The 27,501-nt window shown below is 36.7% G+C and overlaps 1 non-coding gene across 1 annotated transcript; it reads right to left on the reverse strand.

Annotated features, from left to right (window-relative positions):
• Nucleotides 1-24,169: 24,169 nt before the first annotated feature.
• LOC112719352 (small nucleolar RNA R71) lies at nucleotides 24,170-24,273 on the reverse strand. The gene has a single exon (XR_003161655.1). It is a non-coding gene; the product is annotated as a small nucleolar RNA R71 (small nucleolar RNA).
• Between the last annotated feature and the right edge of the window lie 3,228 nt (nucleotides 24,274-27,501).

Genomic DNA, 27,501 nt, shown 5'->3' on the forward strand with positions numbered 1-27,501 from the left:
AAAAAAAATTGAGTGTAAAGTGTGATTTTTAATTTTTTATTGTTCTCTCTTTTATATTTATTTTTGGTCCCACTTATAAAATCAATAATAAAAAATCACATTTTACTCCTTCAATTATTAAAAAAATTGAGAAGATCCATTTTCGTGTAAGCTGGTAGCAACAATTGTTAGACATGAACAATGCAAATTTTACTTTAGTACACCTCAATTCTCACCTTAGTCATAAATTCATATGTACTCTTCAATCTTTTTTATTATTAATAAAAAAATTAATATTTCATTTAATTAACACTCAAACTATATATCAGATGACTAAATATTAGATATTGTAGATATTGACATCTAAAAATATATTGGAATATTAATATTTAGAGTTTGTATGACCACACACCTCACCAAATTTGAAAAGTCAGAAGAGTAGTAACACATAACAAAATTTAAAAAATTAACAACAATTAATAATAATAAACTAATAATTAACTTAAAAAATATGTTAATTCAGAGAATTAACAACAATTAATACTAATTATTCAACTAATCAATACATACATATTACTTCCTTATCTAATAGTAGATCAAACCATCACTCAAATACAGACAATTATTCAATCAATCAATTTCTAATGAATACCATATAGCACTGCATTTTAATGGATCCTCAACTCATTTTAGTAACAAATTGGCATTTGAATAAGGGACAAAAGCGTTAATTACACTCACTGCAACAACAAAATGACTTATGTGAAAGAAAATATATTCAATGGGAGAAGAACCTGTCCGATCTATATGACCAATGTTCAAATTCTAAAGAATCCACCCTCCACTGGGGCTCTTGCTTGTGATCCCCATCACCATATTAATCAGCATGTTATTACATAGACTAGAATTTAAAACAAGAACCAGAACCAAATATAATTAAATAAATAAAAAAATAATAGATATAAAACATGAACAAGAAATCATAAATAGAACAAGAAAAACAAAGATACAAAAATCAGAGAAGATTTAACAAGTCAAGCACAATCATGAGACAAAAACCCTTAAGCTCAGCAACTATTATATATCCAAATCAAAATTATTACAAACTCAAAAGAATCGGATACTTTATCATAATTTTTAGTCTGTGAAATTGTATGAAATTAGAAATAACAGAATTAAATAATTACCTAGTAACGAAAGAAACTTCGGAGAATTAAGCAATGGCAACTGAAAATAGCAAATTTAAACAAACACATGAGGTATTAAACAAATTTGATGAGTTATTACAAGCCAAAAATGAATTGGAAGTTTGGTTCTAAAGAGAAAAATTAGGGTTAAAGTATAACTTCTTTAAACTAATTAGTAAGTGAGTTATCTGGAGATAGTAGTGACGTGAAGGAATTTTTTGGCGTTGCGACAACACAGACAGTGCAGTGGCGGTGGTGGTGAAGCGACAGGACTGCATTAATTTTTTTAAATAAATTGCAAAAAAATAATAGGGAGAGGAAGGAGGACAACATACCTACAAGGAGAAAAGAAGTAGTTCCGGCGATACAAGGAGCAGCGGCGGCGACAGCAATGGCTAGATCGACAAAAATGGTGGCAACAAAGCGACCAATGAGACACACAAGGAGCACCAGCTGAGTCCACGCAGTCTTTGGGCGCTGTTGGTCGTGGCCGACACTGGCAAAAGAGACTGCTGGAGAGAGTAGTTCGAAAATAAGGGGAGAGAGTTTTCAATTCGAATTTAGGGCACGTTTACGTCGAATTTACTGGCAGATAAATCCGACGGTAATGCTTTTCAAGTGACCAAAATGCAATATTGCACTAATTACAGTTACCGTCGGATTTATCCGCCGGTAAACGTGCGTGCCAACTTTTTCCTTTTTCCCTCCAAATGTTACCGTCAAATTTATTGTCGAAAATTTGAATTCGATGGTAACTTTTTTTGCGACGAATTTATTGCTAAATTTGCCGGTAACATGCGATACTAAATCCACGATAAATCTGACGATATTCAGCCTTTTTTTTCGTAGTAAGGGACATCGTGACTATCAACAATATTATCTAAAACTGACGACATATTTGTCGATATTTGATTTTTCAATAATGCAAAAGCTAAGGGATATGTGACAAAAACAAGTTCAACATTATATGGGTATATGACCTTTATAAACAAAAAAAAATCAATTTTACGTGTATCCCCCAAATCTAAAAACGTTACGTGGATATGTCGTTGTATGTTTTAATGTAAATTAAATTCATTGAATTCAAATTAGGCTTCATAGCACTAAATTGAATCTACTTTATTCGAATTACTTGGTTTAGAATTTACACATAAATCGAATTAAATGAATTTGAATTAGGCCAAGTACTACTAAATCGAATCAATGAGTTTCCATTTATATGGCCACTACTAAATTGAATCAACAAGCTTCGATTTAGTTCCCTTAATGGATTGAATTCGATTTACAATGGGCTAGAATTGATTCAAATTTTTTCTATAGTAAATCGAAACAAGCGGTTTCAATTTATGACCATACTAAATCGAATAAAATAGATTCAATTTTGTACCATTGAGAGTCTCTAGTAAATCGATGCTAATGGAGTCAATTTACTAAAATTAGGCCTATATATAGAATTTGAATTCAACTTATTCGAATTACACTTCAGAATTTCTAATGGAAACCATCCCACCATAAACTACCCTCCTCGAAAACTTTTGAAAGAAACCCCAACAAAATTTAAATTTGAACACATGGAGAACGATCCAAATTGTATCTATCGGTTAGATGGAGTTGCGCATATTGCTGGTGCCGTCCATGAAGAGGTTAGTGATTGAAAATTTTTGTCTTCAATATAATTTAGTTAGTCATGCTAGTAATGTTAACATCCTTCTTGGAGTAGTTGTTTTCAGTTCTTAGTTAGAAATTAGAAAATTATTTTTTTCAATATAATTGTTGGTTAGAGGTAGTAAGCTATTAGTTGGTTAGATTTTAAGAACATGAAATGGTACCTAAAAATGTTAGTTAGCATAGCGATTATAGGCTCTACTAGATTTTTAAGTTATTAGTTTTATATTCACCGAGAAGTAGTTTAGGATTAGGATTCACTTTAAACCAATTGTTGCACTTGAATTCAAACTTTTAAAGTACTATGATATGTTTTCTACGTTAAAGAGTTTTTTTTTTCAAAGTAGTCAAGTACTTAAGCCCATTTAGTTTTACCATTTTCTTTTTTGTCTAAATGTGTGAGATTATATGTTTGAGTTAAGGTTTTTTTTTTGGAATTAGGTCATGCATTATTTAGTATTTTGTTGTGGTTCCTCTAAACATTTTTACATGGTTACTGTAAATGATTTTTTATAAATTAGGGCGTGCAATTTAGAATTTTTTAACCGAACACTGTTTTGTTATGGCTGTAAAAAACACTTGCTATCATTGTGAAGCCCCATCAATGTATCATCAGCATGAGAAGGTAACACGGTATGCTCCTGGATGACAGGATCGTGCCGTACTTGCAGATGGCCGGTCTATACCATCTTACAAGGCTGAACGAAATTTGTTTTAGATTGGATGAGCCACTAGTGAGCGCATTCATGGAGAGATGGTGTTTGGAGACACATACTTTTCACATGCCACTCGAAGAGCGCACGATCACGTTGCAAGATGTAGCGTACCAGTTAGGGCTCCCGATCGATAGTCAATATGTCAGCGGATGCCTCATGGACATTGAGTGACATACCGAAGGTGGCCACCCAGTGTGGGCATGGTTCGAGGAGCTGTTGGGTGTTTTACCTCACGCGAACTGCATTGACAAGTTCACGGTGAAGTGCACTTGGATGCAGAAGATATTTAGTGAGCTTTCGAAGGGGGCAGACGATGAGACGGTTAGGAGGTATGTCAAACCAGTAGTGAAACTCGACCTCAGTTTCGGCATAAGCAGCAGTCACTAAAAACTCCGTGAATCTTTGCCCTTGAACTCAGAGCAAAATTCGCCGCCATGTAACGGATAGAAAATGTCCAGTGGGCTTTAGGCGGAAGCCAGCCACCATCAGAACCACCAATGCAGCCTTTATCCCATTGTGCCTATTTGATATGACTAGAATATCCGGTTGAGGCGTCACATGCTATCGAAGGTGAGACAAAAAGAATGACCACAACTCTGCATGCTCACCCTCCACAAGTGTGAATGCAACATGAATAATATTGGAGTTACCGTCCTGAGCAATCTCGACAAGCAATGTACCACCGTATTTGCCATATAGGTGGGTCCTGTTGACACTAACCAACAGCTTGCAATGACGAAAGACCTCGATACACTGTGGGAATGTCTAAAAAAGCCGATGGAAATAAGCTGATGAGTCATCCACTTGCCCACCAACTCGCACAGGTGATGAGCGGATAATTTATACGCTTTTTGGCATTGTTTTTAGTATGTTTTTAGTATGTTTTAGTTAGTTTTTATTATATTTTTATTAGTTTTTAGTTAAAATTCACTTTTCTGGACTTTACTATAAGTTTTTGTGTTTTTCTGTGATTTCAGGTATTTTCTGGCTGAAATTGATGGACCTGAGCAAAAATCTGATTCAGAGGCTGAAAAGGACTGTAGATGCTGTTGGATTCTGACCTCCCTGCACTCGAAGTGGTTTTTCTGGAGCTACAGAAGCCCAATTGGCGCGCTCTCAACGGCGTTGAAAAGTAGACATCCTGGGCTTTCCATAAATGTATAATAGTCCATACTTTACTCGAGATTTGATGGCCCAAACTGGCGTTCCAAATCAGCTCAAAATTGCCCGGCGTTAAACGCCGGAACTGGCACAAGAATGGGAGTTAAACGCCCAAACTGGCACAAAAGCTGGCGTTTAACTCCAAGAAAAGTCTCTACACATGAAAGCTTCAATGCTCAGCCCAAGCATACACCAAGTGGGCCCGGAAGTGGATTTTTCTGTCATTTACTCATCTCTGTAAACCCTAGGCTACTAGTTCTCTACAAATAGGACCTTTTGCTATTGTATTTTCATCTTTTGATCAATTTAGATCTTAGGATCATCTTTGGACGTCTAGTTCTTAGATTATGGGAGGCTGGCCATTTGGCCATGCCTAGATCTTGTTCTTATGTATTTTCAACGGTGGAGTTTCTACACACCATAGATTAAGGTGTGGAGCTCTGCTGTACCTCGAGTATTAATGCAATTACTATTGTTCTTCTATTCAATTCAGCTTATTCTTGTTCTAAGATATTCATTTGCACCCAAGAACATGATGAATGTGATGATTATGTGACACTCATCATCATTCTCACTTATGAACGAGTGCCTGATAACCACTTCTGTTCTACAAGCAAACAAGGCTTGAATGTTTATCTCTTGGATCCCTTGATTGGAATCTTCGTGGTATAAGCTAGAATTGATGGCGGCATTCAAGAGAATCTGGAAGGTCTAAACCTTGTCTGTGGTATTCTGAGTAGGATTTAATGATTGAATGACTGTGACGAGCTTCAAACTCCTGAAGGCTGGGCGTTAGTGACAGACGCAAAAGAATCAATGGATTCTATTCCAACCTGATTGAGAACCGACAGATGATTAGCCGTGCCGTGACAGGGTGCGTTGAACATTTTCACTGAGAGGACGGGATTGTAGCCACTGACAACGGTGATGCCCAACATACAGCTTGCCATGGAAAGGAGTAAGAAGGATTGGATGAAGACAGTAGGAAAGCAGAGAGACGGAAGGGACAAAGCATCTCCATACGCTTATCTGAAGTTCTCACCAATGAATTACATAAGTATCTCTATCTTTATTTTATGCTTTATTCATATATCATCCATAACCATTTGAATCTGCCTGACTAAGATTTACAAGGTGACCATAGCTTGCTTCATACCAACAATCTCCGTGGGATCGACCCTTACTCGCGTAAGGTTTATTACTTGGACGACCCAGTACACTTGCTGGTTAGTTGTGCAAAGTTGTGATAAAGAGTTGAGATTGCAATTAAGCGTACCATGTTGATGGCGCCATTGATGATCACAATTTCGTGCACCAAGTTTTTGGCGCCGTTGCCGGGGATTGTTGAGTTTGGACAACTGACGGTTCATCTTGTTGCTTAGATTAGGTATTTTTCTTCAGAGTTCTTAAGAATGAATTCTAGTGTTTCAAGGTGATGTTCTTATCATCACCAAAGCTGATTGATTCTCATCAATTTAGCTCTTGAATGTAATGTCCTGCTGAAGCTTGGCTAGCCATGTCTAATTCCTTTAGACTAAAGCTTTAGACTAACATTGCATGATTCCTGTAATTCTCATTAAGAATTTTGATATCTTTATTTTCTTTTCCACTTAATTTTTGAAAAATCCAAAAAAATTTACAAAATCATAAAAATAAAAAAAAATATTTTATGTTTCTTGTTGAGTCTAGTGTCTCATTTTAAGTTTGGTGTCAATTGCATGTTTCTATTCTTCTGCATTCATGCATGTGTCTTCATTAATCTTCAAGTTGTTCTTGTGATTTCCTTGTTCTGATCTTTAAATTCTCTTGTCTTGAGTGTTTTGTTATTTTTCATATGCATTCTCATTTTGTTAGTGTCAATGGTATACAAACTGCTAAGTTTGGTGTCTTGCATGCATTGTTTATTTGATTTTAGTTGCATTTTGATTATTCCTCATTACTAAAAATCCAAAAAAAAATTTAATTTGTGTCTTTTCAAGTCAATAATACAGAGAATTGAAGATTCAGAACATACAGCAGAGGAATTACACAGAAAAAGCTGGGCGTTCAAAACGCCCAGTGAGGAAGGAAAACTGGCGTTTAAACGCCAGCCAGGGTGCCTGGCTGGGCGTTTAACGCCCAAAAGGGTAGTGTTTTGGGCGTTAAACGCCAGAATGTGCACCATTCTGGGCGTTTAACGCCAGTATGGCACAAGAGGGAAGATTTTGTTTTTAATTCAAATTTTTTTCAAGTTTTCAAAAGTTTTCAAAATCAAATCTTTTTCAAATCATATCTTTTCAATCTTATATTTTCAAAATCAATTTCTTTCCAATTTCAAAAATACTTGCTAACAATTAATGATTTGATTCAAAATTTCAAGTATGTTGCCTTTTCTGTTGAGAAAGGTTTAATGTTTGAATCATATCTTTTCTTGTTAGCCAAGTCATTGATTTTAAAAATCAAATCTTTTCAAATTGTTTTTCAAATCATATCTTCTCAATCACATCTTTTTAAAACCATAACTTTTCAATCATATCTTTTTAATCACACCTTTTTCAAAATAGTTTTCAATCATATATTTTTAATTTCTAATTTCAAAATCTTTTTCAAAAATCACTTAATTTCTTTCCCACTCTTAGTTTTCGAAAATCATTATTCAATTTTTGAAAATGTTTTTAAAATCTTTTTAATTTATTTTCGAAAATTTCTTCCCCTCTTCTCACATCCTTCTATTTATGGACTAACACTATTCCTCAATGCACAATTCGAACTCTATCTTTCCTTGATAAGTTCGAATTTTCTACCTCTTCCTTCTATTTTTCTTTTTCCTCTGACACCTCAAGGAATCTCTATACTGTGACATAGAGGATTCCATATTTTCTTGTTCACTTCTCTTTCATATGAGCAGGAGCAAAGACAAAAGCATTCTTGTTGAGGCTGACCCTGAACCTGAAAGGACCTTGAAGCGAAAGCTAAGAGAAGTTAAAGCACAACTCTCTATAGAGGACCTAATAGAAATCTTCAAAGAAGAAGACATGGCAGCCGAAAACAACAACAATGCCAACAATGCAAGGAAGGTGCTGGGTGACTTTACTGCACCTACTCCCGACTTCTAAGGGAGAAGCATCTCTATCCCTGCCATTGGAGCAAACAACTTTGAGCTTAAGCCTCAATTAGTTTCTCTAATGCAACAGAATTGCAAGTTCCATGGACTTCCATTGGAAGATCCTCATCAGTTTTTAGCTGATTTCTTGCAAATCTGTGACACTGTCAAGACCAATGGGGTTGACCCTGAAGTCTATAGACTTATGCTATTCCCTTTTGCTGTAAGAGACAGAGCTAGGATATGATTGGACTCACAACCTAAAGAAAGCCTGAACTCTTGGGAAAAGCTAGTCAATGCCTTCTTGGCAAAGTTCTTTCCACCTCAAAAATTGAGTAAGCTTAGAGTGGAAGTCCAAACCTTCACACAGAAGGAAGGTAAATCCCTCTATGAAGCTTGGGAAAGATACAAACAATTGATCAGAAAATGTCCCTCTGACATGCTTTCTGAGTAGAGCATCATAGGTATCTTCTATGATGGTCTGTCTGAGCTGTCCAAGATGTCATTAGACAACTCTGCTGGAGGATCTCTTCATCTGAAGAAGACGCCTGCAGAAGCTCAAGAACTAATTGAAATGGTTGCAAATAACCAATTCATGTACACTTCTGAAAGGAATCCTGTGAACAATGGGACAAATCAGAAGAAAGGAGTTCTTGAGATTGATACTCTGAATGCCATATTGGCTCAGAACAAAATATTGACTCAACAAGTCAATATGATTTCTCAAAGTCTGTCTGGAATACAAGCTGCACCAGGCAGTACTAAAGACGCTTCATCTGAAGAAGAAGCTTATGATCCTGAGAACCCTTCAATGGAAGAGGTGAATTACATGGGAGAACCCTATGGAAACACCTATAATTCTTCTTGGAGAAATCATCCAAATCTCTCATGGAAGGATCAACAGAGACCTCAATAAGGCTTCAACAACAATAATGGTGGAAGAAACAGGTTTAGCAATGGCAAGCCTTTTCCATCATCTTCTCAGCAACAGACAGAGAATTCTAAGCAGAGCCACTCTGACTTAGCAACCATGGTCTCTGATCTAATCAAAACTACTCAAAGTTTCATGACTGAAACAAGGTCCTCCATTAGAAACTTGAAGGCACAAGTGGGACAGCTGAGCAAGAAAATTACTGAACTCCCTCCTAGTACTCTTCCAAGCAATACAGAAGAGAATCCAAAAGGAGAATGCAAGGCCATTAACATGACCTACATGGCCGAACTTGGAGAGGAGAAAGAGGTAGTGATCGCCACTGAGGAAGACCTCAATGGACATCTACTGGCCTCCAATGAGTTCCCTAATGAGGAACCATGGGAATCTGAGGCTCATAAGGAGACCATAGAGATTCCATTGGATTTACTTCTGCCATTCATGAGCTCTGATGAATATTCTTCCTCTGAAGAGGATGAAGATGTCACTGAAGAGCAAGTTGCTAAATACCTTGGAGCAATCATGAAGCTAAATGACAAGTTATTTGGTAATGATACTTGGGAGAATGAACCTCCTTTGCTCACCAAAGAACTGGATGACTTGTCTAGGCAGAAACTACCTCAAAAGAGACAAGATCCTGAGAAGTTCTCAATACCTTGTGCCATAGGCACCATGACCTTCAAGAAGGCCTTGTGTGACCTAGGGTCAAGTGTAAACCTCATGACTCTCTCTGTAATGGAGAAGCTAGGGATCTTTGAGGTACAAGCTGCAAGAATCTCACTAGAGATGGCAGACAATTCAAGAAAACAAGCTTATGGGTTTGTAAAGGATGTTCTGGTAAAGATTGAAGACCATTACATCCCTGCTGATTTCATAGTCCTAGAGACTGGGAAGTGCATGGATGAATCCATCATCCTTGGCAGACCCTTCCTAGCCACAGCAAAGGCTGTGATTGATATTGACAGAGGAGAATTGATCATTCAAGTGAATGAAGAATCCTTTGTGTTTAAGGCTCAAGGATATCCCTCTGTTACCATGGAGAGGAAGCATGAAAAGCTTCTCTTAAAACAGAGTCAAACAGAGCCCCCACAGTCAAACTCTAAGTTTGGTGTTGGGAGGCCACAACCAAATTCTAAGTTTGGTGTTGAACCCCCACATTCAAACTCTAAGTTTGGTGTTGGGAGGTTCCAACATTGCTCTGAGTATCTGTGAGGCTCCATGAGAGCCCACTGTCAAGCTACTGACATTAAAGAAGCGCTTGTTGGGAGGCAACCCAATGTTATATTTATCTAATTTTCCTTTGTTATTTTATGTTTTCTGTAGGTTGATGATCATGGGAAGTCACAAAATCAATTAAAAAAGTAAAAACAGAATGAAAAATAGAAAGAAAAATAGCACACCCTGGAGGAAGACCTTGCTGGCGTTTAAACGCCAGTAAGGGCAGCAAATGGGTGTTTAACGCCTAGTCTGGCACCATTCTGGGCGTTTAACGCCAGAAAGGGGCACCAGACTGGCGTTTAATGCCAGAATTGGCATAAAGAGCATTTTTGCTCGCCACTTGGTGCAGGGATGAATTTTCCTTGATACCTCAGGATCTGTGGACCCCACAAGATCCCCACCTACCCCACCACTCTCTCTCTCCTCTTCACCCATTCACCAATCACCTCAACACCTCTTCCCTAAAAACCCCTCACCTATCATATCCCACTATTCTCTTCACCATTCACATCCACCCTTCATAAAACCCCACCTACCTCACTATTCAAATTCAAACCACTTTCCCTCCCAAACCCGCCCTCACATAGCCGAACCTTACCCCTCTCTCCACTCCTATATAAACCCATCTTTACCACCTCCTTTTCACACAACCTAAACACTACTTCTCTCCCTTTGGCCGAACCACAAAGCCATCTCCTTCATTTCTTCTTCTTCTACTCTCTTCTTTCTTCTTTTGCTCGAGGACGAGCCAACCTTTTAATTTTGGTGTGGTAAAAGCATTGCTTTTTGTTTTTCCATAACCATTTATGCCATCCAAGGCCGGAGAAACCTCTAGAAAGAGGAAAGGGAAGGCAAAAGCTTTCACCTCTGAGTCATGGGAGATGGAGAGATTCATCTCAAGGGTGCATCAAGACCACTTCTATGAAGTTGTGGCCTTGAAGAAGGTGATCCCCGAGGTTCCTTTTAAACTCAAAAAGAGTGAATATCCAGAGATCCGACATGAGATCCGAAGAAGAGGTTGGGAAGTTCTTACCAACCCTATTCAACAAGTCGGATTCTTAATGGTTCAAGAGTTCTATGCGAATGCATGGATCACCAAGAGCCATGATCAAAGTGTGAACCCAAACCCAAAGAATTGGCTTACAATGGTTCGGGGGAAATGCTTAGATTTTAGTCCGGAAAATGTAAGGTTGGCATTCAACTTGCCCATGATGCAAGGAGATGAACACCCTTACACTAGAAGGGTCAACTTTGATCAAAGGTTGGACCAAGTCCTCATAGACATTTGTGAAGAGGGTGCTCAATGGAAGAGAGATTCACGAGGGAAGCCGGTTCAACTGAGAAGGCATGACCTTAAGCCCGTGGCTAGGGGATGGTTGGAGTTTATCCAACGCTCAATCATTTCCACTAGCAACCGGTCCGAAGTTACTATAGACCGGGCTATCATGATTCATAGCATCATGATTGGAGAGGAGATAGAAGTTCATGAGGTCATATCCCAAGAACTTTATAAGGTGGCGGACAAGTCCTCTACCTTGGCAAGGTTAGCCTTTCCTCATCTCATTTGTCACCTCTGTTATTCAGTTGGAATTGACATAGAGGGAGACACCCTCATTGATGAGGACAAGCCCATCACTAAGAAAAGGATGGAGCAAACAAGAGATCCCACTCATCATGAAATCCCTGAGATGCCTCAAGGGATGCACTTTCCTTCACAAAACTATTGGGAGCAAATCAACACCTCCCTAGGAGAATTGAGTTCCAACATGGGACAACTAAGGGTGGAGCACCAAGAACATTCCATCCTCTTCCATGAAATTAGAGAAGATCAAAGAATCATGAGAGAGGAGCAACAAAGGCAAGGAAGAGACATTGAGGAGCTCAAGCACTCCATAAGATCTTCAAGAGGAAGAACAAGCCGCCATCACTGAGGTGGACCCGTTCTTTAATCTCCTTGTTCCTTATTTTCCTATTTTTCGAATTTTCATGCTTATGTTTATCTATGTTTGTGTCTTGTGATCATTAGTGTCTTAGTGTCTATGCCTTAAAGTTATGAATGTCCTATGAATCCATCACCTTTCTTGAATGAAAAATGTTCTTAATTGAAAAAGAGAAGAATTGCATGAATTTTGAATTTTATAACAGATTAATTATATTGATGTGGTGGCAATACTTTTGTTTTCTGAATGTATGCTTGAACAGTGCATATGTCTTTTGAATTTATTGTTCATGAATGTTGGCTCTTGAAAGAATGATGAAAAAGGAGACATGTTACTGAGGATCTGAAAAATCATAAAAATGATTCTTGAAGCAAGAAAAAGCAGTGAATACAAAAAAAAGAAAAAAAAGAGAAAAAGAATAAAGTTGTGATCCAAGGCAAAAAGAGTGTGCTTAAGAACCCTGGACACCTCTAAGTGGGGACTCTAGCAAAGCTGAGTCACAATCTGAAAAGGTTCACCCAGTTATGTGTCTGTGGCATGTATGTATCCGGTGGTAATACTGGAAGACAGAGTGCTTTGGGCCACAGCCAAGACTCATAAAGTAGCTATGTTCAAGAATCATCATACTTAACTAGGAGAATCAATAATACTATATGGATTCTGAGTTCCTATAGAAGCCCATCATTCTGAATTTCAAAGGATAAAGTGAGATGCCAAAACTGTTCAGAGGCAAAAAGCTAAAAGCCCCGCTCATCTAATTAATACTGATCTTCATAGATGTTTTTGGAATTCATTGCATATTCTCTTCTTTTTATCTTATTTGATTTTCAGTTGCTTGGGGACAAGCAACAATTTAAGTTTGGTGTTGTGATGAGCGGATAATTTATACGCTTTTTGGCATTGTTTTTAGTATGTTTTAGTTAGTTTTTATTATATTTTTATTAGTTTTTAGTTAAAATTCACTTTTCTAGACTTTACTATGAGTTTGTGTGTTTTTCTGTGATTTCAGGTATTTTCTGGCTGAAATTGAGGAACCTGAGCAAAAATCTTATTCAGAGACTGAAAAGGACTGTAGATGCTGTTGGATTCTGACCTCCCTGCACTCAAAGTGGTTTTTCTGGAGCTACAGAATCCCAATTGGCGCGCTCTCAACGTCTTTGGAAAGTAGACATCCTGGGCTTTCCAGCAATGTATAATAGTCCATACTTTTCCTGAGATTTAATGGCCCAAACTGGCGTTCCAAATCAGCTCAAAACTGCCCAGCGTTAAACGCCGGAACTGGCACAAGAATGGGAGTTAAACGCCCAAACTGGCACAAAAGCTGGCGTTTAACTCCAAGAAAAGTCTCTACACATGAAAGCTTCAATGCTCAGTCCAAGCACACACCAAGTGGGCCTGGAAGTGGATTTTTATGTCATTTACTCATCTCTGTAAACCCTAGGCTACTAGTTCTCTACAAATAGGACCTTTTGCTATTGTATTTTCATCTTTTGATCAATTTAGATCTTAGGATCATCTTTGGACGTCTAGTTCTTAGATTATGGGAGGCTGGCCATTCGGCCATGCCTATACCTTGTTCTTATGTATTTTCAACGGTGGAGTTTCTACACACCATAGATTAAGGTGTGGAGCTCTGCTGTACCTCGAGTATTAATGCAATTACTATTGTTCTTCTATTCAATTCAGCTTATTCTTGTTCTAAGATATTCATTTGCACCCAAGAACATGATGAATGTGATGATTATGTGACACTCATCATCATTCTCACTTATGAACGAGTGCCTGACAACCACTTCTGTTCTACAAGCAAACAAGGCTTGAATGTTTATCTCTTGGATCCCTTGATCGGAATCTTCGTGGTATAAGCTAGAATTGATGGCGGCATTCAAGAGAATCCGGAAGGTCTAAACCTTGTCTGTGGTATTCTGAGTAGGATTCAATGATTGAATGACTGTGACGAGCTTCAAACTCCTGAAGGTTGGGCGTTAGTGACAGACGCAAAAGAATCAATGGATTCTATTCCAACCTGATTGAGAACCGACAGATGATTAGCCGTGCCGTGACAGGGTGTGTTGAACATTTTCACTGAGAGGACGGGATTGTAGCCACTGACAATGGTGATGCCCAACATACAGCTTGCCATGGAAAGGAGTAAGAAGGATTGGATGAAGACAGTAGGAAAGCAGAGAGACGGAAGGGACAAAGCATCTCCATACGCTTATCTGAAGTTCTCACCAATGAATTACATAAGTATCTCTATCTTTATTTTATGCTTTATTCATATATCATCCATAACCATTTGAATCTGCCTGACTAAGATTTACAAGGTGACCATAGCTTGCTTCATACCAACAATCTCCGTGGGATCGACCCTTACTCGCGTAAGGTTTATTACTTGGACGACCCAGTACACTTGCTGGTTAGTTGTGCGAAGTTGTGATAAAGAGTTGAGATTGCAATTGAGCGTACCATGTTGATGGCGCCATTGATGATCACAATTTCGTGCACCAACAGGACTCGTCCTCAACAACGCACACTACCTGACATCGTACAACATGCAAATCGGGATTCTGTAGAATAACTTCTCCACCCGTTTCATGCGATGCAGCCCCAGTTTTTGGAGTATAGTATTTTAAAACTCGGTGAAACTTGTCGAAAGTTTGAGAAAAATACTCTGCGGATTTTTATCAGTAAATTTGATTTTTGATTGCATTTTCTTCTTAATCTGCCCTCTATAGTGCACCAGAACTAAAAAAACTCTCATCACTAGCCATTGTGAGTCCCACTACGATAAAAGTTCACGTTCAACTCGTATTTATATACATTAGGCATATATTTAATCGAATTAACTCCTTTCGATTTATATATATAGTAGAATTTATAGTAAATCAAAGCTAATCGAGTCGATTTACCATTAGCCAGTACTGAGTATAAATCGAATTCAATCTATTCGATTTACTAAGGGAGCTAAATCGAGACTTCTTTATTCGATTTTGTTGTGACCATATAAATCGAAACTCATTGATTCGATTTAGTAGTACTTGGTCTAATTCGAATTTATTTAATTCGATTTACGTGTAAACCTAAACTAAGTAATTCGAATCAAGTAGATTTAATTTAGTGCTATGAAGCCTAATTTAAATTTAATAAATTCGATTTACATTAAAACATTTAACGAGACATCACATAACATTTTTGGATTTGAGAAATACACATAAAATTAGTTTTTCTTTAGTTTATAAAAGTCATTTACCCATCTTATAATGAAAGAACGTACTAAGTCATTTATTTTCATACATTCCAACTTACAGTAAAATCAATTACAATAAAGGAAGATAAGTTATCTTTGTCATTCAAAAATGTTTATCATTGAGTCTTATCCTCTTTGTGTAAGATCCCTAAATTTTTAAAAGTTATTAATAAATTATTATGACGTATTATATTTATTTAATACTATATTTTAGATATTTTTTATATAAAAGTTGATTAAACTCTTATTTATTATTTAGAGTTTTTATAACTGAAAAATAATGAATATTTTGTATGCCTTAATTTTAATATATAGATTTTTAACCTTATTTTATAAATAAAGGAGAATTAATTTACTTATCTCTAATTTTTATTAAATTGGTATTGAATTAAAAATAATTTACAGATTGTTAATTAAAAGATATTTTTAAAGATGGATACTTTACATTTAATTTGATTTTTAATTATTATTTTATCTTTTTATTTATTTTATAAAATTATATTATTACTCCTATCTTTATTAAAATTTCCTAATCTACCCCAAACTCTAACTAAATAACACCATATCCCTCACATGTGACACTCACCATCCCTCACATGTGACACTCACTCTCTCACCCCCCTCACTCACAGTTACCCCACCCACACAATCAGCACACATACACAAACAATACACTCATTCACTAACACACACAGAGTTCAGTGAAAGAAAGAAGAAAAGAGAGAAAAGAGATTGAGGGTTGCGAGAGAAGGGGAAAGATCCGAGAGAGGGAGAGCGCCGGGAAAAGGGGGAACTGTCCGCGCTGCCAAACCACGTCCAGCCCGCACCGCCACTGTGCCATGCCCCGCCGTCAAGCTTGCCTCGTTGTTCGTCCTCGTGCCGTCGTGCTCCTTGCCACCATCGTCGAGGCCACCGCGTGTCGCCGTCGCTTGTGGGAGCCCGAGGAGAGACATGATCGAGAAGCGAAGCCGCATCTCGTAGACGCCGTCGAAGAAATCACTGCCACCAAACCCCAGTCGCCCCATCGCCGTCGAACGAGGCAGAGAGAAAGAAAGTAACGCCGTTGCCATTTTTGGAAGGGAGCTCGACCATCCTTGCTTTAGGAGCTTGTCGCCGGAAGAGAGGAGGTGACGACGGTGGAAGTTACCACTGCTGTTCTGCCTCACCGAACGACGCTGGAAAACGGCTGCTGCAACCGTTGGAGGACGCCCCTGCAGCTGTCATACCCTAGCCCACTCCATTTTGGGTTCCGACCGTGGTTCGTTTATGCTGAGTCTTGTTCTTCTAAGTGTCGGAGCTGATGCCGTTGCTTCGTCTCGATGTTTCTCCTTTATTCTATAAGCATATCTTTTACAAAACCTTCATCGCTAGTGTATGTCTGTTCTGTTATGAATTTGATAAAGATTATGAGATGTTGGTAACATAGGATTGAGTTCCAGTTGTTACGTGTCGCGCTTAAAGTTGTGGTTACTACTACGGATAGTGGATAAAGCTGAGGTTGCGGCTGTCACTGTCGCTGCCCGAGGAAAAAGGGGTTTTTTATGCGTTTTGGTTTTGCGAGTTTGGACGAGTTGAGCTAGGGGTTTTTCTTAAAATCTATTTTATATTACAGAGTTGTGATAAATAGATATTGATGCAAAAAGATATACTTCTGTGATTATATTTGTCTTGTGGATGTGGTGGTTTGTTGGACTGGATTATTAGGTGCTTGATTGCGTGAGTGATGTATGGTTATTGATAAAAACCGTTATGAAAATTTTAATGACTTGATTATTATGAAAGGTGGATTTTCTTGGTTTTAGAGTTTACTTGGTAATATAAACGAATCGATTTTGGAAATAATTTGAGATATGAAAATAAATTGATTCTGGGAGCGGTTTGATTTTGAGTTGGTCTGATTTTATAAATGACTTAATATTTGAGCTGATTTGATTTTAAAGAATTTTATTGTTGGAATTGGTTTGATTTGAAAATAATTTGATATTGAAACTGGTTCAACTCTGGAGAATGTTTGAGATTTGGAAATGGTTGAGAAAAGGTTTGAGAAATGTTTGGATGGGACCCGAAAAGAGTGGCGGTGTCCGAGTTTTAGAGGAGATGATGTCGAAATTTTATAAAATTGGAAGTTTTATTTGAAGTACTTAATTAAAAAGATTTGTTTTTAAACATTATATGTTTTAAGATTGATTTATTTATCAAAGAAAGAATTATGTTTTGAATTTGGATTGTTAATGGACGGAATGGAAAGAAGAAGGATGATGAGGATTTTCTTTGAAATATGGTTTTTGATTGAATTTTAAAATGAGATTTGGATTGATGATTATTATGATGTTGAGAATGTTGAGAATGTTGAGATATGATCTTTGAATTATTCATATGGCTTATGAATTTGAATTATCTGAAATACGAGGTTTCCTGGATAAAGTACCATGGCTCGCCACCACGTGTACTAGGTTGAAAACTCGATACTCTATTGACTCTATAACGTAAGTGTGACCAAACACTATATAAATTCCCAGGAATGTAACTCCCATTGAGCAATATTGATTATTTGAGAAAAAGTTATGCATAGACTCTTGGGGATGCACGTTGGAGGGACAGTCTAAGTATTTTCAGACTTGTCGGGTTGGCTAGATAACCGACAGATGAGCCTCATCAGCCATAGGACAGGCATGCATCATATGCATTTGTATGCTTTGCTTGGGTTAGAACTTGTTTTGATTTGCCTAGTTGCTAAACTGTTCTTAACTACTACTTGAACTATTTGCTGTAACTGCTACCTAAACCTGTGCTTTCCTTGTTTGTCTTGCTTGTGTTTGTCCCGGCGTGCTAAATTTGAGAATAAATTTTGGTGCTGAATTAATGATTGTATTGTTTGATTGCGTGGTTGGTTTCTGATTGAGATTTTCTTATAAGGAAAGGTTTCAGATTTTTGAAAGATTAAATATTATTTCTTTAAAAAGGTTTTGAACGATTACCTATTGGTTTTTAAAAGATTCATAAGGCAATGATAATCACTGAGCTTGAAAACAGTTTTCTTATTAAATATCTTCTTATGACAACTTTGAAACTCCGTGGTGAGACCGTGTGGTTAGGTTCTCACCCCCTATAGCTTTACCTTTTCAGGAACTAGATGAAGCATTATGAAGAGTTATACTGTGTTTGGTTAATATGTTGTTGTACTAATTAGATTATTTTATTCCCTTGTCTTTGTTATTATAAGTTTGTAAGAGGAATATGGATTGTATGTTTTATATGTATATTATATTATGAGATGTTATGTAAGAAGTCTTGTATATAAATCTATACCTGCTTCTATTTTTCTTAAGATAAAGTATTTATTTCTGGTTTTAAAAAACAATCAGCTATACAATGTCGAGCCAGAGGCTCCTATTTTAATATTTAATATATAAAATAGTCGTAATACTTCTAGTTATCAGAATAATACAGCCGAAAGCGTGACATTCTGGTAGTGAGGATATTACACTTTGCCATCTTTGCAAATATGAATGTGCTAAGAAAATTCATTTATGCACAATGATCTTTAAAACAATTGATTCGACATAATGTAAGTAACAATAATTAGGAAAAAATTGAAGTCAAAAGATATAACGGTGACTAAATTTTATAAAAAAAGTAAACACTTGTGATCAAAATTTGTAATAGAACTATTATGTGATTAATTATTGGATATAATATACTATTAATAACTAATATTTCTTATTAGAAAATTGACTATGAATTTATAAATAATTTAAAATTTAAGCGTGAGATTTTATTAGTTGTTATTAGAGATGGCGAGCGAATCGAAACTTATCGGATCGGTCCATATAATTTGTTAAAAAAGATAGATTGGACTAAAAATTTAAAACTGTTATAATTAAAAAGGCCGTCTAATCTGTAAGCTTTGGTAGGTTTCGGCGGAGTAGAGCGGGCTTTTCTGATGGGTCCGTCATTTTTTTGTAATTAAAAATGATAATTGAAGATGTTCTAAGTTATAATTTGGCTTATATTCTATGTTTAATTGATTAGAAACTTAAAAATATTTAATTATATATTTTGGACAATGTTTGTTTTATTTTTTATAATGTTGGTTTTATTATTTCATTTCAAAAAACTTGGTTGATGATTATGTTGATTACATATTTAGAATTATAAAGACTTTAATGTTTGTGAATTTAAAAATTATAATTTTTATGTCTTTAAAAATTTAAAATTTTATTGAAATGGTTGTAAAATTATATATATTATTTAATATTTAATGATTTATAATAAAAAAATTAATAAAAAAAGAGAATTGGCAAGCTTATATAGCCTGCCAACCCGTCATTAGGCGGGATGGGAGAGGAATTCGAGACTGCCTCACAAGGCAAGGCAGTGTGGGGTAGGACAGGCTTTTGGGGGGACGGTGCAGGATAGCCCGTTTGCCATTCCTAATTGTTGTTAAGCAGCTGTGTTTGTTATATTTTTATAAATGTTAGATAGAGCCGATATTTTTTTATTACTATTAGCCAATATTTTATAATAGATTATTTTTATATTATTGGATAGATTTTAGGATTTATAATTTATTTTTTAATGTTTAAAGTTAGTCAAGTATTAGCAAAAAATAATAAATTTTGCTCAACAAATACTACAAAAAAATCTTGAGTACCGTCGGATTATTTAAATATATCCGACGGTAATCAATTTACAATCGAATTTACCATAAAAAATAATCAAATGGTATAAACTTCGCCGGTAAATGTTTAACATCAGATTTATTTCATCTGAGGTAATTATCGTCAGATTTTGTGACAGATTACTAGCTCAGAAAACTAATTGGTTATCGGCAGATTTTTCTGATAGCAATGTTGGGGCCAAAACATGTTGTTTCATGCCATGTTACTATCGGATTATTCCTACGATAATTCCGATTGTAATGTCAATTTTGTTTTTTAGAATTTGAAATAAATGGTCAATTTTAATTTTAAATTTATTTTTTTCACACAATTAATGGTCAATTCATAAATAATGAAGAATTTTTATTTAAAATAAATAAATAATACAATGTGCAAATTAAATAAACGTCAAGTACACCAAATAAATATATGAAACAATAAAACAAAAACCTAATATCTACAAATCCAGGTAGTCGTCGCTATCGTCAATCTCGTGACCTTGAGTTGGCGATGCAAGAGGCATTGTCAATGCCCGTGTGTTACCAACGATACCGCTGCCACCTTTAGCAGGGTCGGTGCCAACGACGTGCATCTAGGCCTGGTACACATCCATCTGAGCCTCCATATGCTGCATTGGTTCCAGCGACTCCCTAAACTCCAGCATGAGCTCATCCATAGATATCACGTGGGTGAGGATCTCCTGATACCTCTCCCGATAATTGTTAAGTTCCTGAGCCTGCTGGTGAAGGCTGCATGATAAGCGGATAATTTATACGCTTTTTGGCATTGTTTTTAGGTAGTGTTTAATAGGATATAGTTACTTTTAGGGATGTTTTCATTAGTTTTTATGCTAAATTCACATTTCTGGACTTTACTATGAGTTTGTGTGTTTTTCTGTGATTTCAAGTAATTTTTGGCTGAAATTAAGGGACCTGAGCAAAACTCTGATAAAAGGGTATGATCACATTTATGGGGGCTGGCCATTCGGCCATGCCTGAACCTTCATCACTTATGTATTTTCAACGGTGGAATTTCTACACACCATAGATTAAGGGTATGGAGCTATGTTGTACCTCGAAGTTTTAATGCAATTACTACTATCTTTTATTCAAATTCAATCTTATTTCTATTCTAAGATACTACTCGTACTTCAACCTGATGGATGTGATGATCCGTGACACTCATCATCATCCGTCCCGATGAACGCGTGCCTGACAACCACTTCCGCTCTACAAGCGAAAGCTAGAGTGTGTATCTCTTGGATTTCTAATGCAGGACGCATGGTTACCCTTGCCTGACAACCGAGCCTTCCATTCTGTGAGATCAGAGTCTTCGTGGTATAAGTTAGAATTGATGGCGGCATTCATGAGAATATGGAAAGTCTAAACCTTGTCTGTGGTATTCCGAGTAGGATTCCGGGATTGAATGACTGTGACGAGCTTCAAACTCGCGATTGTTGGGCGTGATGACAAACGCAAAAGAATCAAGGGATTCTATTCCGACATGATCGAGAACCGACAGATGATTAGTCGTGCCGTGACAGAGCATTTGGACCTTTTTCATTGAGAGGATGGGATGTAGCCATTGACAACGGTGATGCCCTACATACAGCTTGCCATGGAAAGGAGTAAGAAGGATTGGATGAAGGCAGTAGGAAAGCAGAGATTCATAAGGAGCATAACATCTTCATACGCCTATCTGAAATTCTCATCGATGATCTACATAAGTATTTTTATCTTTATTTTCTGTTTATTTACTATTATTATTCAAAAACTCTATCACCATTTATCATCCGCTTGACTGAGATTTACAAGATGACCATAGCTTGCTTCATACCAACAATCTCTGTGGGATCGACCCTTACTCACGTAAGGTTTATTACTTGGACGACCCAGTACACTTGCTGGTTAGTTGAGCGAAGTTGTGAAATTATGTTTAGACCATGGTATTGAGCACCAAGTTTTTGGGACCATTACCGGGGAATCAATTTTGAACAACAATTTAAGTATGAATCACAATTTTGTCCACCAAGTTTTTGGCGCCGTTGCCGGGGATTGTTCGAGTTTGGACAACTGATGGTTCATCTTGTTGCTCAGATTAGGTAATTTTCTTTTTGTTTTATTTTCAAAAAATTTTCAAAAATCTTTCAAAAAAAATTTTACTTCTGTTTTCGAAAAAATTATTCTAAATTTTTAAGAATGAATTCTAGTGTTTCATAAAGCATGTTGTAGCCTGGTTGGCTGTAAAGCCATGTCTAAATTCTTTTGAACTGAGGCTTCCTCCTCACATGCTTGAACTATGTATGCTAAAGCTTGGCTGGCTATTAAGCCATGTCCAATTTCTGAACCGGATCTTTAGACTAACATTGAAAGATTCCTGGAATTCTTATTAAAAATTTTGAATTTCTTATTTTATTTTTCCTATATGTTTTTGAAAAAATATACAAAAATCCAAAAAAATTATAAAATCATAAAAATAAAAAATATTTTGTGTTTCTTGTTTGAGTCTAGAGTCATTTTTAAGTTTGGTGTCAATTACATGTTTTTAAAATTTTTGCATTTTTCAAAAATTCATGCATTCATATTGTTCTTCATGATCTTCAAGTTGTTCTTGGTAAGTCTTCTTGTTTGATCTTTGAATTTTCTTGTTTTGTGTATTTTCTTATTTTTTATATGCATTTTTTGTTTGTTAGAGTCCAAGCATTAAAGATTTCTAAGTTTGATGTCTTGCATGTTTTCCTTTCTTGAAAATTTTTCAAAAATAAGTCTTGATGTTCATCTTGATCTTCAAAGTGTTCTTGGTGTTCATCTTAACATTCATAGTGTTCTTGCATGCATCATGTGTTTTGATCCAAAATTTTCATATTTTGGGTCATAATTGTGTTTTTCTCTCTCATCATTAAAAATTCAAAAATCAAAAAAATAAATATCTTTTCCTTTTTTTTCTCAAAATTTCAAAAATTTGAGTTGACTTAGTCAAAATTTTTTAAAATTAGTTGTTTCTTGTAAGTCAAGTCAAATTTTCAAATTTTAAAAATCTTATCTTTTTCAAAACTTTTTCAAAAATCAAATCTTTTTCATTTTTCTCATTAATTTTCGAAAATTCTTTAAAATATTTTTCAAAAAATCTTTTTCTTAATTTTATCTTTATTTTCGAAAATTATGCTAACAATTAATGTGATTGATTAAAAAATTTGAAGTTTGTTACTTTCTTGTTAAGAAAGGTTCAATCTTTAAATTCTAGAATCTTTTCTTTTAGTTTCTTGTTAGTCAAGTAATTAATTTTAATTTTAAAAATTAAATCTTTTCCAACCATATCTTTTTAATTATATCTTTTTATCATATCTTTTTAAATTTTATCTTTTTCAAAAATTTGATTTCAAAATATCTTCTTATCTTCTTATCCTTTCAAATTTGATTTTCAAATCTTTTTCAAACTAACCAATTAAATGTTGTTTATTTTTTATCTTTTACAAAACCACCTAACAACTTTTCTCTCTCCAATTTTCGAAAATACCTCCCTCTTTTTCAAAAAAAAATTTCTTTTTAATTAATTAATTGTTTTAAATTTTAATTTTAATTTTATTCCCCTTTAATTTTCGAAAATCATTAACTCCTTTTCAAAAATTATTTTCGAAAACTTCTCTCTCTCATCTTATTCTATTTATTTATTTATTTACTAACACTTCTCTTCATCTCAAATCTCAGCTCCTATCCTCACCCTTGTGTTTGGATTATTCATTCTTCTTCATTCTTATTCCCTTTCTTCTTCTACTAACATAAAGGAATCTCTATACTGTGACATAGAGAATTCCTCTTCTTTTTCTGTTCTCTTCTTTCTCATATGAGCAGGAACAAGAAAAAAGGCATTCTTGTTGAAGCTGATCCAGAACCTGAAAGGACTCTGAAGAGGAAACTAAGAGAAGCTAAATTACAACAATCCAGAGACAACCTTGCTGAAATTTTCGAACAAGAAAAGGAGATGGCAGCCGAACCCAACAACAATAATGCAAGAAAGATGCTTGGTGATTATACTGCACCTACGTCCAAGTTTGATGGAAGAAGCATCTCAATTCCTGCCATTGGAGCAAACAATTTTGAGCTGAAACCTCAATTAGTTGCTCTAATGCAACAGAACTACAAGTTTCATGACTTCCATCAGAAGATCCCTACCGGTTCTTAACTGAGTTCTTGCAGATCTGTGAGATTGTTAAGACTAATGGAGTAGATCTTGAAGTCTACAGGCTCATACTTTTCCCTTTTACTGTAGGAGACAGAGCTAGAACATGGTTGGACTCTCAACCTAAAGATAGACTGGACTCCTGGGATAAGCTGGTCACGGCCTTCTTGGCTAAGTTCTTTCCTCCTCAAAAGCTGAGCAAGCTTAGAGTGGATGTTCAGACCTTCAAACAAAAAGATGGTGAATCCCTCTATGAAGCTTGGGAAAGATACAAGCAGATGACCAAAAGATGTCCTTCTGACATGTTTTCAGAATGGACCATGATAGATATATTTTATTATGGTCTATCTGAGTTCTCTAAGATGTCACTGGACAATTCTGCAGGTAGATCCATTCACCTAAAGAAAATGCCTACATAGGCTCAAGAACTTATTGACATGGTTGCAAATAACCAGTTCATGTACACTTCTGAGAAGAATTCCATGAATAATGGGACGCCTCAGAGGAAGGGAGTTCTTAAAATTAATACTCTGAATGCCATATTGGCTAAGAACAAAATGTTGACTCAGCAAGTCAACATGATTTCTCAAAGTTTAATGGATGGCAAAATGCATCCAACAGTACTAAAGAGGCATCTTCTGAAGAAGAACTTATGATCCTGAGAACCCTGCAATAACAGAGGTAAATTATATGGGTGAACCTTATGGAAACACCTATAATTTATCATGGAGAAATCAACCAAATTTCTCATGGAAGGATCAACAAAAGCCTCAACAAGGCTTTAATAATGGTGGAAGAAATAGGCTCAGCAATATCAAGCCTTATCCATCATCTTCTCAGCAACAGACAGAGAATTCTGAGCAGAGTACCTCTAACTTAGCAAATTTAGTCTCTGATCTGTCCAAGGCCACTTTAAGTTTCATGAGTGAAACAAGGTCCTCCATCAGAAATCTGGAGGCACAAGTGGGCCAGCTGAGTAAGAAAGTCACTGAAACTCCTCCTAGTACTCTCCCAAGCAATACTGAAGAAAATCCAAAAAGAGAGTGCAAGGCCATTGATATAATCAATATGGCCGAACCTAGAGAGGAAGGAGAGGACGTGAATCCCAATGAGGAATACCTCATGGGACGTCTCTCAAGCAAGAAGGATTCCCCTATTGAGGACCCAAGGGAATCTGAGGCTCATATAGAGACCATAGAGATCCCATTAAACCTCCTTCTGCCATTCATGAGCTCTGAAGACTATTCTTCATCTGAAGAGGATGAAGATGTAACTGGAGAGCAAGTTGCTCAATATTTAGGAGCTATCATGAAGCTGAATGCCAAGTTATTTGGTAATGAGACTTGGGAAGGTGAACCTCCCTTGCTCATTAATGAACTAGATACATAAGTTCAGCAAATTTTACCTCAAAAGAAATAAGATCCTGGAAAATTCGTAATACCCTGCACCATAGGCACCATGATCTTTGAAAAAGCTCTGTGTGACCTGGGGTCAGGTATAAATCTTATGCCACTCTCTGTAATGGAGAAGCTGGGGATCATTGAGGTACAACCTGCCATATTCTCATTACAAATGGCAGACAAGTCAGTAAGACAAGCTTATGGATTAGTAGAGGATGTGTTAGTGAAGAAGGCCTTTACGTCCCTACTGATTTCATAATCTTAGACACTAGGAAGGAAGAGGATGAATGCATCATCTTTAGAAGACCCTTCCAAGCCACAGCAGGAGCTGTGATTGATGTTGACAGAAGAGAACTAGTACTTCAATTAAATGGGGACTACCTTGTGTTTAAAGCTCAAGGATCTTCTTTTGCAACCATGGAGAGGAAGCATGAAAAGCTTCTCTCAGTACAAAGTCAAACAAAGCCCCCACAATCAAGCTCTAAGTTTGGTGTTGGGAGGCCACAGCCAAACTCTAAGTTTGGTGTTGAATCCCCACATCCAAACTCTAAGTTTGGTGTTGGGAGTCTACAACATTGACCTGATCACCTGTGAGGCTCCATGAGAGCCCACTGTCAAGCTAGTGACATTAAAGAAGTGCTTATTGGGAGGTAACTCAATTTTTATTTATCTAATTTTATTTTATTTTTATTGTTCTTTTATGTTTTATTAGGTTCATAATCATGTGGAGTCACGAAAAAAATACTAAAATTAAAAACAGAATCAAAAACAGCAAAAGAAAAATCATACCCTGGAGGAAGGACTTACTAGCGTTCAAACACCAGTAAGGAGCATCTGGCTGGCGTTCAACGCCAGAACAGAGCATGGATCTGGCGTTAAACGCCAGAAACAAGCATCATCCTGGCGTTTGAACACCAGGAATATACCCTAAGGAAAGCTGGCGCTGAACGCCATAAACAAGCATGGAACTGGCGTTCAACGCCAGAAACATGCTGCAATTGGGCGTTGAACGCCCAAAATAAGCATCACTTCGGTGTTTAAACGCCAGAATTGTATGCAAAGGCATTTTACATGCCTAATTGGTGCAGGGATGTAAATCCTTGACACCTCAGGATCTGTGGACCCCACATGATCATCCCAGGATCTGTGGATCTCACAGGATCCCCACCTACCTCAACTTACCTTCTCTCTTTTTCTTCATATTCATTCTCTCTTCCCCATAAACTCTCTTCCCCATAAACACTATTTCCCAAAAACCCTTCACCAATCACCTCAATCTCTCTTTCCAATTACCCCCTTTCACCACTCTCATCCTTCCACTCTTCCCCATAAACCCCACCTACCTTCAAAATTCAAAATCACTTTCCCACCCAACCCACCCAACATGGCCGAACCTTAACCCCTCTCCCTCCACTATAAATACCCCTCCATTCTTCTTCATTTTCACACAACACAACCCTCTCTTCTCTTCCTTGGCCGAAACACAACCTTCTCTCCCTCTCCTCCATATCTTCTTCTTCTTCATCTATTCTTTCTTCTCTTGCTCGAGGGCAAGCAATATTTTAAGTTTGGTATGGTAAAAGCATAGCTTTTTGTTTTCTCATAACCATTAATGACACCTAAGGCTGGAGAAACCTCTAGAAAAGGGAAAGGTAAGACAAAAGCTTCCACCTCCGAGTCATGGGAGATGGAGAGATTCATCTCCAAAGCCCATCAAGACCACTTCTATGATGTTGTGGCCAAGAAGAAGGTGATCCCTGAGGTCCCTTTCAAGCTCAAGAAAAATGAGTATCCGGAGATCCGACATAAAATTCAAAGAAGAGGTTGGGAAGTTTTGACCAACCCCATTCAACAAGTCGGAATCTTAATGGTTCAAGAGTTCTATGCCAATGCATGGATCACTAGGAACCATGATCAAAGTATGAACCCGAATCCAAAGAACTATCTTACAATGGTTCGGGGAAAATACTTAGATTTTAGTCCGGAAAATATGAGGTTGGCATTCAACTTGCCTACAATGCAAGGAGATGCACGCCCCTACACTAGAAGGGTCAACTTTAATCAAAGGTTGGACCAAGTCCTTATGGACATATGTGTGGAAGGAGCTCAATGGAAAAGAGACTCCAAAGGCA

Source organism: Arachis hypogaea, chromosome 10, assembly GCF_003086295.3.
Source record: "Arachis hypogaea cultivar Tifrunner chromosome 10, arahy.Tifrunner.gnm2.J5K5, whole genome shotgun sequence".
Taxonomy (NCBI): domain Eukaryota; kingdom Viridiplantae; phylum Streptophyta; class Magnoliopsida; order Fabales; family Fabaceae; genus Arachis; species Arachis hypogaea.